The following is a 13,758-nucleotide window of genomic DNA, read 5'->3' as shown; positions in this document are numbered from 1 at the left end:
TTTTAGATTGATTAATTGATAAATGATTTCTAGATTTTCAGTAATTTAACAATAGAAAAAAATTCATTAATGTCATGACGCAATCTTTGGCCTAGACTTTTAGTTTATATAAATGTTTTGGATTGATTAATTGATAAATGATTTCTAGATTTTCAGTAATTTAATAATAGAAAAAAATTCATTAGTTGAAGTATCGATGCTGTTGTGAAACATAAAATCGTGTAATAATATCTGTATTTTTGAACTTGACCGGTACAACAATAGCGTCAAGTCTATCGACATATAACGCCTATCAGGTTGAAGTCTGAGGTCTGTCGGTTTAAGGGGTCAGGTTCATAGCATAAATCGCTAAATTAAATGCATGGGAATAAGTGCTATATAGGGTGTGCATAGAGTCTAATAAAAAAATTTAAAATTATAGAGGGAATTCATCGATACCATGTATTATTTTGGCCTTCATTGATGTATTAAATGAAGTAAAAATCATTAAATAATTACTGATTGAAAAAAAATCAGGTTGAGATATATTGAGAACTGACTTCATGACAAAATTTATATTTAATGTACACCCTGCATTAGGTATGGAAAATGCAGAAGCCTGTTTTATAAGCTAGAGTGACTTGAATTATGTAAGTGTTCATTTATTGTTTATAATATCATATATGCTTATTTAAAAGCAAGTTTTACTTGAAGCAAGGTGGCTGCTTGTGTGTTGAGTATTGTGCGGAGTGAAAGTTGCTCAAATACGACGCATAAAAAGTGTTTGAGTTGGGTTTCGCGAGACTAACTTCCTATCTTTTCTGTATGCCTTTATGCTAGTGGATCCGTATGCGTAAACTGCAAGGATACTGTAGCTGGAATAAACATGACTATTCTATCCAATTAAAGAGTCCAGCTGCACCGAAATACATTTATGTTAGTGTGCAGCTGGACTCTTTAATTGGATAAAATGTGTTTGCTGTCTCTCCGCCGATACACGATAAGGGAGGGCGTTTACTCTCCTGAGTGGGCCAGTTACAAAGGATAAACATGATTACTGGGCCGGAGGCTCAAACCCCAATACGAAAAACTATGAATAAAAAACATTTCATTTACAATAGCTAGTTCGTCAACTATAGGCCAACGTTTATATATTATTAAGAATCACGATGTAACAATAGGTGTCATTATGACGTGTTTTTAATCGACATTTTCGGGCCGTAATTTGCCCACCCCTGAAATAGACATTACGAACGTTGGTAATTCGCATATATTCTGATTCTTTTACAAAGTGCGTACTTTATTGGGTACGTAGTAGACCTATGGATCGTTTTGTTATTATGTTGTTGTAATTTGCGTTACTTCCTATCGTTATAAATAAATTGCTTTTCTTTTCAACTACTTGACCAATTGCTTTGAAATTTTCAGTGGTTAAAAGATTCGATTCGATGTATCAAGAAGTGGCAACTCTAGTTGACTACATTAACTACATCTCACTACATCAACATCTTTTCATTCTCAATATTTGAAACTTAAATTTGAAGTATGTCCGCAGGATACCAAGTACCGTATATGCTCGTTTTACCTTCCGGTCTTGATTAAGGGCCCGTTTGAATAGCCGCCCGTGTGAACAGAACATAAAATTAAATAAGGGCCGGTGCTTGAATACCCGCCGGACTGTTTTTTTTTTTTATATATATATAAACGTTGTATCAGCTTCCTCAATAAGCCATTGCCAACACCGCAATATTCTCAGAAAATGTTAGACGTTAATTAATGATGCGTCTCCGCTATTCATTGTCGAGGTAACAGTTGTAACAATTTTAAAAATGCTTGTAAACAGGCTGTCAGGTATAATTGCATTTTTGAGAAATCGTTACGTTTGATTGAATGCTGACTTTGTACGCACGCAATATACTAAGATAAAAAAAAACATAAATACTTTGAGATTTTTATTAGTTTGTTATGCTTTTGCGTTTGGTGGACTGTGGTTTTTCGCTATTCAATAGAACCAATAAAAGACAATTTTGAATTAGAACAGTTGCAGTCTATATTCACATGTATTCATGCTGACTTTGTAAGCACTCGATATACTTAGATGAAAAAGCAGTGAACTAACCGGCATTTTATGCAGATATCCTTTCGAGAAACTTTTAGGAGTTGTTACTCTGTAATTCGCTTTGGGCCGAGTATTGACTTAAACTAGGGCTAAACGGGCACGGTAAATTCTCCATGAATTTAATACCCCGTAAATTTAGTGTTATTGGCAAGTTGATAATTTTGTAAAGCGCAATGACAGTTTTTTTTAACACTTTTTGCATCGAGTTGTACAGTTTATTAAGTGTGCTGACATTCTTATTAGTCTTTTGTTGTTTAGCGTTTGGATGAAAGTCTCTTTGTCACTATCAAAGGCAATCAATAGAATATCGGTTTGAAACAGCACTTTCGAAGTTTTAAATTCATATATTAGAAATATAGTAGTTAGCGAGGAGGCCTAACTTTGTAGGAGCCGCATGTTTCTCTGCTTTTCATTTTCGACGTTTTGTAATAATTTGAATATTCTTGTAAACAGGCTGTCGATCTTAATTGCGTTTTTGAGCAATCGTTATGTGTGCTTGAATGCTGACTTCGCACGCACACAATATACAATGTAAGATGAAAAAACAGAAAACTAAATGGCATTTTGTAGATGTCACTCTTAGAAACTTTTGAGGTTGTTACTCTGTGATTCGCTTTGGGTCGAGTAAAGTTAAGACTTAATAAAGGGCTAAACGAGCTTGGTAAATTCTCCATGAATTCAATATCCCGTAAATTTGGTGTTATTGGCCAGTTGATAATTTATAAATTTTGTTCTGGTAATTCGTGTTTATATACTAAATATAACATTTTTTGCATCAAGTTGTACCGTTTATAATATATGCTGACGTGCTTATTAGTCTGCTATTGTTTTGTGTTTAGTGTAAAATGGGTACCGGAACGTGGTATGTGTACCAGGTTGTGGTTAGGCCATAATGTTATCCCGATTTTCCTTATTTTAGTTCTATTACGAGTTCGGGGACTGTCTGTGTAAGCTAAGTGAATATACGCCATACCCATGGATCCTGCCCATCAATCTCTTCACACAACTTTATGTAAAGTAGGCGAACTAAGTTAGTTACCTCCATATTAGTACACACGCTTCTAGAGCGCCTTTAAATGTCCGTTCACTATTCAAGACAACCAGTGGAAGGCTGTTTAAGAAATCCTTTATTAATGACCCGGCAGACATTTGTCTGTTTTTATAATATTACTGATTGCATTCCTACTACTCGTATGTCATTATCCTAATGCTCAAAAGCTTTAAAATTTTTGCAACAAAAACTCGCCATTTTAGTTTATTCCACAAATAGTACATAATTAACTGAAAACGCTGAGACAAAATATCTCAAGGGTGGTAACGGTGGTAAAAGTATAAGTAAATTAGGCCTGACCGAGTGAAAACAGTTTTATATTCACTTAATGTTAATGGTTGGTGCATTGACATAACCATAATTTTAAGTGTTTGACGGGTTGGTTTGAGTAGTCGTTCCTGTCCATTATTCAAATCATCTTTTATCCAATGCGTTATAAATTGTAAATGTAGCCTTGGAAATCTCAGTAACAGCGGGCGTCAAAATGACTCGTAAAAACAGTGTCGTTGAAAGTGAATTTGACAATGTTTGTCGAATGAATTGATACATTCGGTGGGTTTAGCTGCACATGTCGATACCAGACTGCTGTACAAGGAAATTGATCCCTATTACGCGACTAGTTACGCCTACTGTTTACAACAGCGTCTGTATGACTCGTAAAAACTGTGTCGTTGAACTTGAATTCAACAACGTTGCCCCGAAAGACGCAGAAAGCGAGTAGGTTTAGCTATATATATGCAGTCGATGCGATTAACTGTGACTGTAGTATCTCTTTACCGAACCCGTGCCTTCCGATCTGTTGTACAATAATAAAAAAAAATGTGAGATTTGAGAAAAATACCTACGTTTTTTAAATAAATAACAAATTAGTAATTCACTAGTTAAAATGAGAGTTAGGATTAGCAATGATTTGAAAAATTGATTTTCCAGTGCAATCTGCATTCCCAAATCAAACTGGATATTCAATTTAATTCAAGAGTCTTGCTGCACAAATATATTTCTGTAACGTTTCGTCTGACCGAGGTCAGACTTTTTCAGACAAGCTCCATGCTATTAAACTAGATAATTACTAATTTCTTATTTTGATCGTTTGCGGAAGTATTTTGTTTACGCCATGTAACAAAAAATTATTACAAGTATTTACGGCTTATTATGATTGTGCCGATTAGTAGTAGAATAAAATATGAAAATTGTTATGTTCAAAATATGTATTTCGTCGGGTGTATTCAGAAACGTGTATCCCAAGGAATAAGGAAATTCAAATCCATGTTGATTACCTTCTACGCTGGTTTAACCACTCAGGCTTCACATGTTTGAGATTTGGGGTTAGATCACTGATTATACAGTTTAATAGTGTGCTGGAAGTTTTTTGCGTTCTGTAAAAAATTATCAAGTATTTACGGTTTATTATGATCAGTAGCAGAATAATAAATAAAAATTGTTTTGTTCAAAAAATGTATTTTTCATTTAATCAGAACAGTAACCGCTGAGGAAATTGAAGCCATATTGATTAATTTCTACGTAAGAATCGCGGTATCGTATCGTCTCCGTAAGGTTGAATGCCGAAACTAAGTAGTATGGGTATCCAATCTGCCACATGAGACAAAACCGCACAAAAAAAAACGAATCCCTCAGAACCCACAGAGATTTTTAAAATAAATAAACGTTAAAGCCTACTAGCGATATTTATAATATATATATTATATATAGTGAAGTTTGCGGTGTCGTAGCAACTCAACATAGCAGTGAAGCAGTTTATACATATATATATGTGAAGAAATTGCCACAAAACGTTACACATTGTTTGCAATCCAAGTTTCAAACTCGAGAATCGATTCCGGTGCATCGGAATCGATTCTAGTCGATTCCGCGAAGAATCGATTCTGTAATCGAATCCGGACTCGATTCCGCCATCCCTATCTATGATGCGCGGACGAATTTTTGAAATGCAAATATTCGAGTGAATTATTCAGCGGCCTTATTACTTTTTCTTATACTTATTCTGCTGATAAGTAGCAGAATCAGAAATAGAAAAAAATTTGTCCAAAGAAAGCATTTCATCTGACGTACTAAAAATATTTATCGCCGGGAATAAGAAAATTCAAATCCATGTTGATTACCTTCTACGCTAGTCTAGCCACTTAGGCTTCACATGTTTGAGATTTTGGGTTAGATCACTGGATATACAGTTTAATAGTGTGTTGGAAGTTATTTGCGCTCTGTAGATAAATTTATTTTAAGTATTTACGACTTATTATAATTGTGAAGATCAGTTTTATAGAATCAGAAATAAAAATTGTTTTGTCCGAAAAATTATTTTCGTCGGGCGTAATCAGGAACGTGTATCTCAAGGAACAAGAAAATTCGAAGCCATGTTGATTACCAAAACCATTGCCGATCAGTAGCAGAATCAGAAATAAAAATTGTTTTGTCTAAAAAATATTTTTTTCGGGCGTATTCAGAAACGTGTATTCTGGGGAATAAGAAAATTCAAAGCCATGTTGATTACCGTTTAGGTAAGAATCACGGTTCTGTTCCCTCATCCTCTGTGGGGTTGTGGTTTCTGTGTCGCACGGACGAATTTTTGAAATGTAAATTTTCGGGTGAATTATTCAGCGGCAATGCCTTATTACTTTTTCTTATACTTATTATAACTGCGCTGATAAATAGAACAATCAGAAAAAAAAAATTAATTAGTTTTGCCAAAGAATGTATTTAATTGAGCGTATTCAGAACGTGTATCTCAAGGAATAAGGATATTCAAAACCATGTTGATTACCTTCTATGGAAGGAACACTGTCATTCTCTGTATGGCTGTGGCTTCTGTGGTGAGCGGACGAATTTCTAAAATGTGGATGCCTGGGTAAATTATTCAGTAGTAATGCCTAAGACTAACGAATAGAAATTGCAGTATCGCAACTGTTGAGAAATAGCTTTTCTGATTGCCTCTGGTTGCTCAAAACAATATCGTCGGCAATAGCTAAAACAAAAAGGTTGCTGAAAGACATTTTAAGTTAACACTAACATGCTAAGAGATGCATAAATATTCAAGCTTGTGACAGAGACGCTTGGCAAAATTGGCTGTGAATGAGCAGTCCATTGTCACGGATAATGTTGAGTTTGTTAAATTAGTTTTACACTGAGGACTGGATGTCGAGCTATGTAAGAAGATCAAGTCTATTTAAAAAAAAAACGTATTATGTGTAGAAAGTTGATATTATAAGGGTTTCTGCGCTTGAACAAATCATAATTGTGAAAAGAACTAATTGTGATAACAAGCCCAAGTTGGCACTCAGCGAGCGAAAGAACATTCTCGGCACATTCTACGAGATGTTTTTTGTTCCAAGTAAGATTATTTATAGTCTGGCGCTTACGAATAATAGCACTAAGTAATGACTATATATAGCATAAACGGTAACTGTCTGATGTAGCGTCTCGGTCAGGGTTATCAAAACTCAATTCTAAATAATTTGTGGAATACCTGATTTGTTGAATTATCAATTAGTTAGGGTTATTAAATGTACTTATTAAAAGTCAAACGTCCAGAGCAGTGGTTTTAAAGCGTGTTGGTGGAGCGGAAACCCAAGGAAGCATTATTCTTTGTATGGTTTAACTGTTTTTTATTCTCTGGATGTTTAATACTATAAATATATATAAAAGCAACCCGAATACTGGCAAAATGTTCTTTAAAGAATAGCAAGTTTAATAATAACGGCAAACCTAATAGCTATTTAATTATACTCAAACAATATACATATATTAACCCGCGGATTGTAATGTAAACTTGCGGAACCCTTGGACTGTACTGGAGGAACCCTACGGTGCCGTGGTTCATGCACGCATAAACGCATGGGGAATCACCCTAGATTTTGCGGTATGAAAATGTTTATACAGGGCACTCAGTGGTCAACGTCAATCAACTACCGCTAATTGCATCGCGATTTCGGTGATTTAACTGATTTTTTTTCGTATTCAGTTGGTTCGTGGATAAAGTGTGTTGTCAAATACGTGAAAAGCACATAAAACTAAGTCATGATTAAGGATACTTGTGTGCTAACTTCGGTACTCCCGTAGTATGTGTACCAGGTTAGGCCATAATTTTATTCCGATTTTCTTTAATTTAGTTTTGTTACGGGTTTGGCTACTGTCTGTGTTAGCCAAGTGAATACACCCCTTTCCTATAGGCCTTCGTCTCTTTACACAACTTGATGTAAAGTAGGCGAACAAAATTGGTTACCTCCATATTGGTACACATACTTCTGGAGCTCTTAACTTCTTATAAAAATGTTGTGTCTAAGTTATAATTTCTGTTATCAAATGTCAAACGTGTGAAATGAAAATTTATTCAAATGTGCCAACACCCACGCAGTAACGCGATTGTCATACAGCATGCACAAGGAACGAATAGATTTGGTAACTTTACTTAATGGTTGAACGCCAATCAGTTCCGCCAATTACCTTGCAATTTTATTGATTGAACAGAGTTTTTATATTTATCTGATTCTTTAATGAACTGCGTTGTCAATCAAACACGTGATAAGCACATAAAACGAAGTCATGATTGAGAATAATTGAGTTCTAACTTTGAAATCGTTGTTATCAGAAGTCTAACGTGTGGAAACGAAACTAGATTCAAATGTGCCAACATCCACGCAGAAACGCGATTGTCATACATGCACACGATGTTGATAGATTTGTTAACCTCACTCAATGGTTAAATGTCAAACAATTAGAGGTGATTAAACTGATTTTTTACATTCAGTTGGTTTTTGAATGAACCACGTTGTCTAACACGTGATAAGTCATGATTAAGAATACTTGTGTGCTATTTTTTTTAAATGTTAAATTTAAGTTAGAATTGTTAATATCAGAAGAAAAAGAAATGAAATGTTATTCAAATGTGCTAACGCGATTGTCATACATGCACCTGATGGTTAAACGCCAATCAACTATCGTTAATTACATTGCAATTTTAGTGTTTTACCCGATTTTTTTTTATTTCATTACATTCACGCAGAAACTCGATCACCATACATACACACGGCGTGGATAGTTTGTTACCATTACTTAATGATAAAACGTCAATCGACTCCGCCAATTACCTTGCAATTATATTGTTATAACTGATTTTTTTTATATTTTTAGTTGGTTTTCGAATGAACTGCGTTTTCAAACACGTGATTAGCACATAAGCTAAATCATGATTGAGAATACTTGCGTGATGAATTTTTATAAACAATGTTAATTTAAGTTAGAATCGTTGTTATCAGAAGTCTAACGTATGAAAACGAAATTTTGTTAAAATGTGACGCACATATCCACGCAGAAACGCAATTGTCATACATGCACACGGTGTTGATAAATTTATTTATTAACTTTACTTGATGGTTAAACGCCAATCAACTATCGCCAATTACATTGCAATTTTAATGTTTTAGCAGTTTTTTTTTATATTTAGATTCTTTGGCGAACTTTTTATAATGAATGTTAGGTTTAATGAGAATCGCCGTTATCAGATGTCAAAATTATGGAAACTTAATTTAATTCAAATGTTCCAAAATCCACGCAGAAACGCAATTGTCATACATGTATTGTACACGATGTGGATAGATTTGTTAACTTTACTCAATGGTTAAACGCCAATCAACTACTGCTAATTACCTTGCAATTTTGGTGTTTTGCCGATTTTTTTTATTCTATTACATCCACACAGAAACGCGATCGTCATACGCGCTCACGCCGGGTTGAATTAACTTAACTTAATGGTTAAACGTTAATCAACTACGCTAATTACCTTGGAATTTTATTGTTATAACTGATTTTTTTTAATATTTAGTTGGTTTTTTAATGAACTGCGTTGCCAAACACGTGATAAGCACATAAGCTAAACCATGCTTGAGAATACTTGAGTGCTAAATTTTTATAAATAAATGTTAATTTAAATTAGAATCGTTGTTGCCAGAAGTCAAACTTATACGACCAAAATGGAATATGGTTTAAATGAAAAAAATATTAAAATGTTATATTAAAATATTCCTGCGATTTTCAATAAGTCACGTGATTACGGAATAAGAATCAATTCATCTGAAATCACATTTTACTCAGCGTCAATCAAGTATCGCCAATTACCTCGCGATTATGGTGATTTAACATTTTTTTTACAAGTGATCATGTCATCGACAATTATTTTGCGATTTTGGTGATTTAACTGAGTTTTTACAAGCGATCAGATCAATTAAGTGTTACATAAAAATCGCTTATGACGTATAATTATCTCAGTTTTAATTCGGAATCCTAAAATCGAATGTGTCGCGACTTCTATTGGAATGTTTACAGTATGTGAACGGCGAATTGTAATTTAGAATAGTATTAGAAAATGATAAACCACCACTAGTGCGAGTTGAGGGGCAGATAGCGGTTATCATATATATCAACCACGATCGTTTTGCTTTTATTTTGCATTTTTATGATAATGTAATAAAATATGAAATGGTGGATACTTTTTTCAACAAATCCATACCTTAGTGGTTTGCAATATTCCTCCACCAAACGGGACAGAGGTCCTGGAACCTTCTTAAAAAATAGTAGAATTTCATTTGCAGTCAAAGACAGTAAGGATATTGATAAGCTCACTTCAGCTTCTAACTAGAATCGGACCGGATTACAACACATATTAATAGGTTAAATATGAAATGGCGGATACTTATTTCAATAAATCCATACCTCAGTAGTTTTTAATATACCTACACCAGGCGGGACAGAGCTTCTAAAACCCTCTCAAGAAATTATAGGATTCCATATTAGGTCAAAAACAGTAAGGACATTGATAAATTCACTTTAGCGCCTGACAGAACTCATGCCGGGTTACAAGTCCCCCTGGTATATGAAATCCGGTCAAATATCGATTTTAAACCTAATGTTAGCTGGCTTCGTATAAGTGAAGAAAAAATTGAATTTGGAATCTATATGGAAATCCTATTTTATTTGATGATAAATATAGAACAACGCCGGGCTAAACGAACCGGAAATTTTTGAGCTTTGAAAATAGAAAAGGCTTGATTACAGATAGAGAGGGTTTATGTATATTTATTGACCTGACTGGTTATACTACGTTTCAAAGTTACGTTACGCTTGTAGTGTATAACTAAACAATAGACACTATGCGAAACAGACTTAGCAGTTTGCATAAGAATCATTTGATGGTCAGGTTATATTAGGTCGTAAAAAGTAGCGTTGGATAATTCTTGTTTTACTAGGGCTTGGCGTAGTGAAATAAAAATTTAATCTGTACTTTCATTTGCAACTTCTCCCATGTCGCTATTAGAGTGATATACTAAACCTATTTCTAAACTCGACACTATGTTTAGAGAGTTGTCTGAAAGTTTTTATTGCAATATTTATACAAGGAGCAAGCTACATGTCTTTACACTTTTCAGTGTATTCTACGCATTTTTTTAAACAAGAAATTACAAATTTTGTTCAAAAAATTGGGTTATTAGCGCATTCAAATATTTAAACTAAGCAAAATCTAAAATTCATTTATTATAGTTCTGCGCTTTATTTTGGCGGAAACTCAAATCATTCAATGGCAAAAGAAAACTCAATAAAGCGAAGATAGCTATAGGTTTATAGGATGTTATTTACAAAATATAGAGAACGAATGGTTCCATTACATTTGAACCCACGTACATTTGAACCCATGGCAATTGCACCTGCATGCTATTGCACATATGGAAATTTTTTTTGTTTTACGGATAGTTGAACCCATACTAACCCTAACCCATGGGTTTTAGCACCCGCATATAGATTGAACCCGCGGATATACACATGGGTTCAAATGTACGTGGGTTCAAATGTACGGTCACCAGAACGAATATGTAGTTAGTCTCGCACAACCGATACTTAGTTCAACGATATAAGGTGGGCGTTGACTTTAGATATCAGTGATTTCCTTATACACCACCTATAGGAGGTGAAAACAACCTCTCCCCGGAAAATTTTCAATTTATTTGAATACTCTGAAAGTGTCATGTATACCAGTGTAGATAGTCAGTCAACTACGCATCTTATTTATGATTTACAAATAGTTATATCGCTTAATAGCAAGATATCTACCATCCCCTAAATTTGGAAACACTCCCCTAAAATCAGAGAGGGAGATCATACTGCTTTACATTTAATTCAAGAGTCTTGCTTCTGTGTTACTGACTTTAGAGATTCTCATCAATAGCGCAACAACATTTTCACACAAAATTAAATTTTCCGGTCGTTTAGGGAGATGACGTTGGTACCATTTCTTTATTCGCCAATACTAAGTAAGCATAAACATAAATTTATCATTTTACCCAAAAGGTTCGGCAAATACTAATGAATTCTACGTCCCTTGGCAATTTACGAAAAAAATCGATATTTTTGCGGAGATCTATTTATTTGCATTCTAAGTTTAGAACAAATAGTGTTAGTAAAACCACACATAGAAGTTGGTTATGTTGTCCAAAACCGTAACAAATTTATTTCCATTCGAACCCCTGCTCGTCTGCTAGGGAATTATTCAACTCTGCGTCCACTCGATGACACTGCTACTAAAAGGTTCATATGTTTTCACTGGCGTATACAGGTTCATACGAGACTTGAATTATTCACGCGAATTTACCAATAAGTTCGTTAACCAATGGGTGCGAGTACTTTAGCATCGTTTTGTCGCAGAAAAACATTTTCAGGTAGGCCACAAACCTATTAAAAATTGCTCCAGAGTTATTGATTGATAACTTAGTTTTGCAATGAATGATGATGCTGTTTTCGCTACTGAGTGGTAACTACATTTTAATTATTAAAGAGGAAGTACCGTATTTATTCAATTATAACGCGCACTCGTGTATAACGCGCACCTTTAAATTTTGAATGAAAATTGGTATAAAATTCTTTTTTTTTATTTTTTCTCTACTAACTACTGGTAAGCACATAAGGTAACAACTCACAGCATGAACAAAAATTTATTAAAAGCACACAGTAATTCAAAACTCTTCATTCCGCATAATCATTCCGTTTCCGCATAATCAACAACCTCCAGTTTGAATGCAGCCCTATATGCAGAACGTTTTTGTCTTGCCATAATAGATAATGGGTAATATATAATGGGTATATACAGTACAGTACGATAATGGCAAATAAATATTCTCGCAGCGGGAATGTCAAACGCATGCTGAGCTGTCGCATGTGCGTGTGCTTGCACGAAATCGAACGCTTGCACGAATGTCAAACGCACGCTGAGCTGTCGCATGTGCGTGTGCTTGCACGAAATCGTCCTGCATTAGAATGTGCATGCGCGAGCGCACGCACGTTTCAGATGTTTAAAACCACATTTTCAATACCGCATTTCTCAGACCTCGTGTATAACGCGCAGCATTGATTTTTGCCTAAAATTCAGTTCAAAATTTTGCGCGTTATAATCGAATAAATACGCTATCTGTCTTTGCGTAAAGACTTTTTGTTTTTTGCCATTTTTCCCTTGCATGAGAATTTCTGTTTAACGCAGTTGGCCACAAAAGAAAAAAAGGTTGAAAGCACTCGACACTGATTGTGTCATAACAGCATAATTTTTCGCCCCTTCATTTGCCGTACAAAATTGTTTTAGGTATTACATTCGATTTCAATTATGCTCGTATTTTACCTATATTGTTATGTACTATTCCGTCAAGATATTTCTTTCATTACGTTGATCAAAAATGACTTATGTAACAAATTCTAACATTAATAGAGTCGTTAAAATTACGCAACAAAAGCCAATTAATAAAAATTTCTCTCATTAAAACGGTCTCATCAAATCTCATCTCATCAAACAGACAATTTGTCAAACAGCTTATTTTTACAAAGAATGAGATTTTGAAAGGCATATTATGTTATATTACACTCATGGATTCTCAAAATGTCGTCCGTGCATTGCAGAGCAGTGTCTTAACCAAGCTCGTGTAGCGTTTTGAAGTTTAACTTGTGTGATATCGTTCAAATCTAACCTATACCTATACGCATTTTATTTGTGATCTCATTTGACCATCAAATTTTCTGCTTTTATACCTGTCAATTTTTTCACGGGTTCCGCAACACCAAATGATTGAGAACCCGTGCGATAACCCATAATCGGAGTAAACTTTCAACTAGAAGTCGTCAAAATTTAGACAACTGAATAATTAGTCATTCGGGTCACTGGGACAGTTTCTCTTTAGAGAGTATTAAATTAAATTACAGAACAGCGCATCAAACTGTAAAGTAGATTCCATTATGGCGAATTTACGTCTATTCAACGTCAAATTTGCGTCAGCGTTACTTCCCTTTAGCGTCAGTATCCTATGTCGAATAACACCAAAGTGTGTCATAGGTTAAGATAGGCAATACACAATGGGCTGATTTATTTCCTAAATCACTTTAAATGTGAAATTAATGAAGCGTGAAATTACGTCACTTCCACTGTGTAATACCGAATAAATAGAAAAAAGTTTAAAAAAAATTTACGTCGGTCTAAAGATGGCAAGGTATGTAAACTATCGTTGTATGAATGGACCATGCTTGTAACATGGTGTTAGACAACAGAGCCAAAGTTTTGAAAAGGAAG

Source organism: Styela clava, chromosome 7 (genome assembly GCF_964204865.1).
Source record: "Styela clava chromosome 7, kaStyClav1.hap1.2, whole genome shotgun sequence".
Classification (NCBI taxonomy): Eukaryota; Metazoa; Chordata; class Ascidiacea; order Stolidobranchia; family Styelidae; genus Styela; species Styela clava.
The sequence above is the reverse complement of the archived record's forward strand: the minus strand, read 5'-3'. Positions refer to the sequence as shown.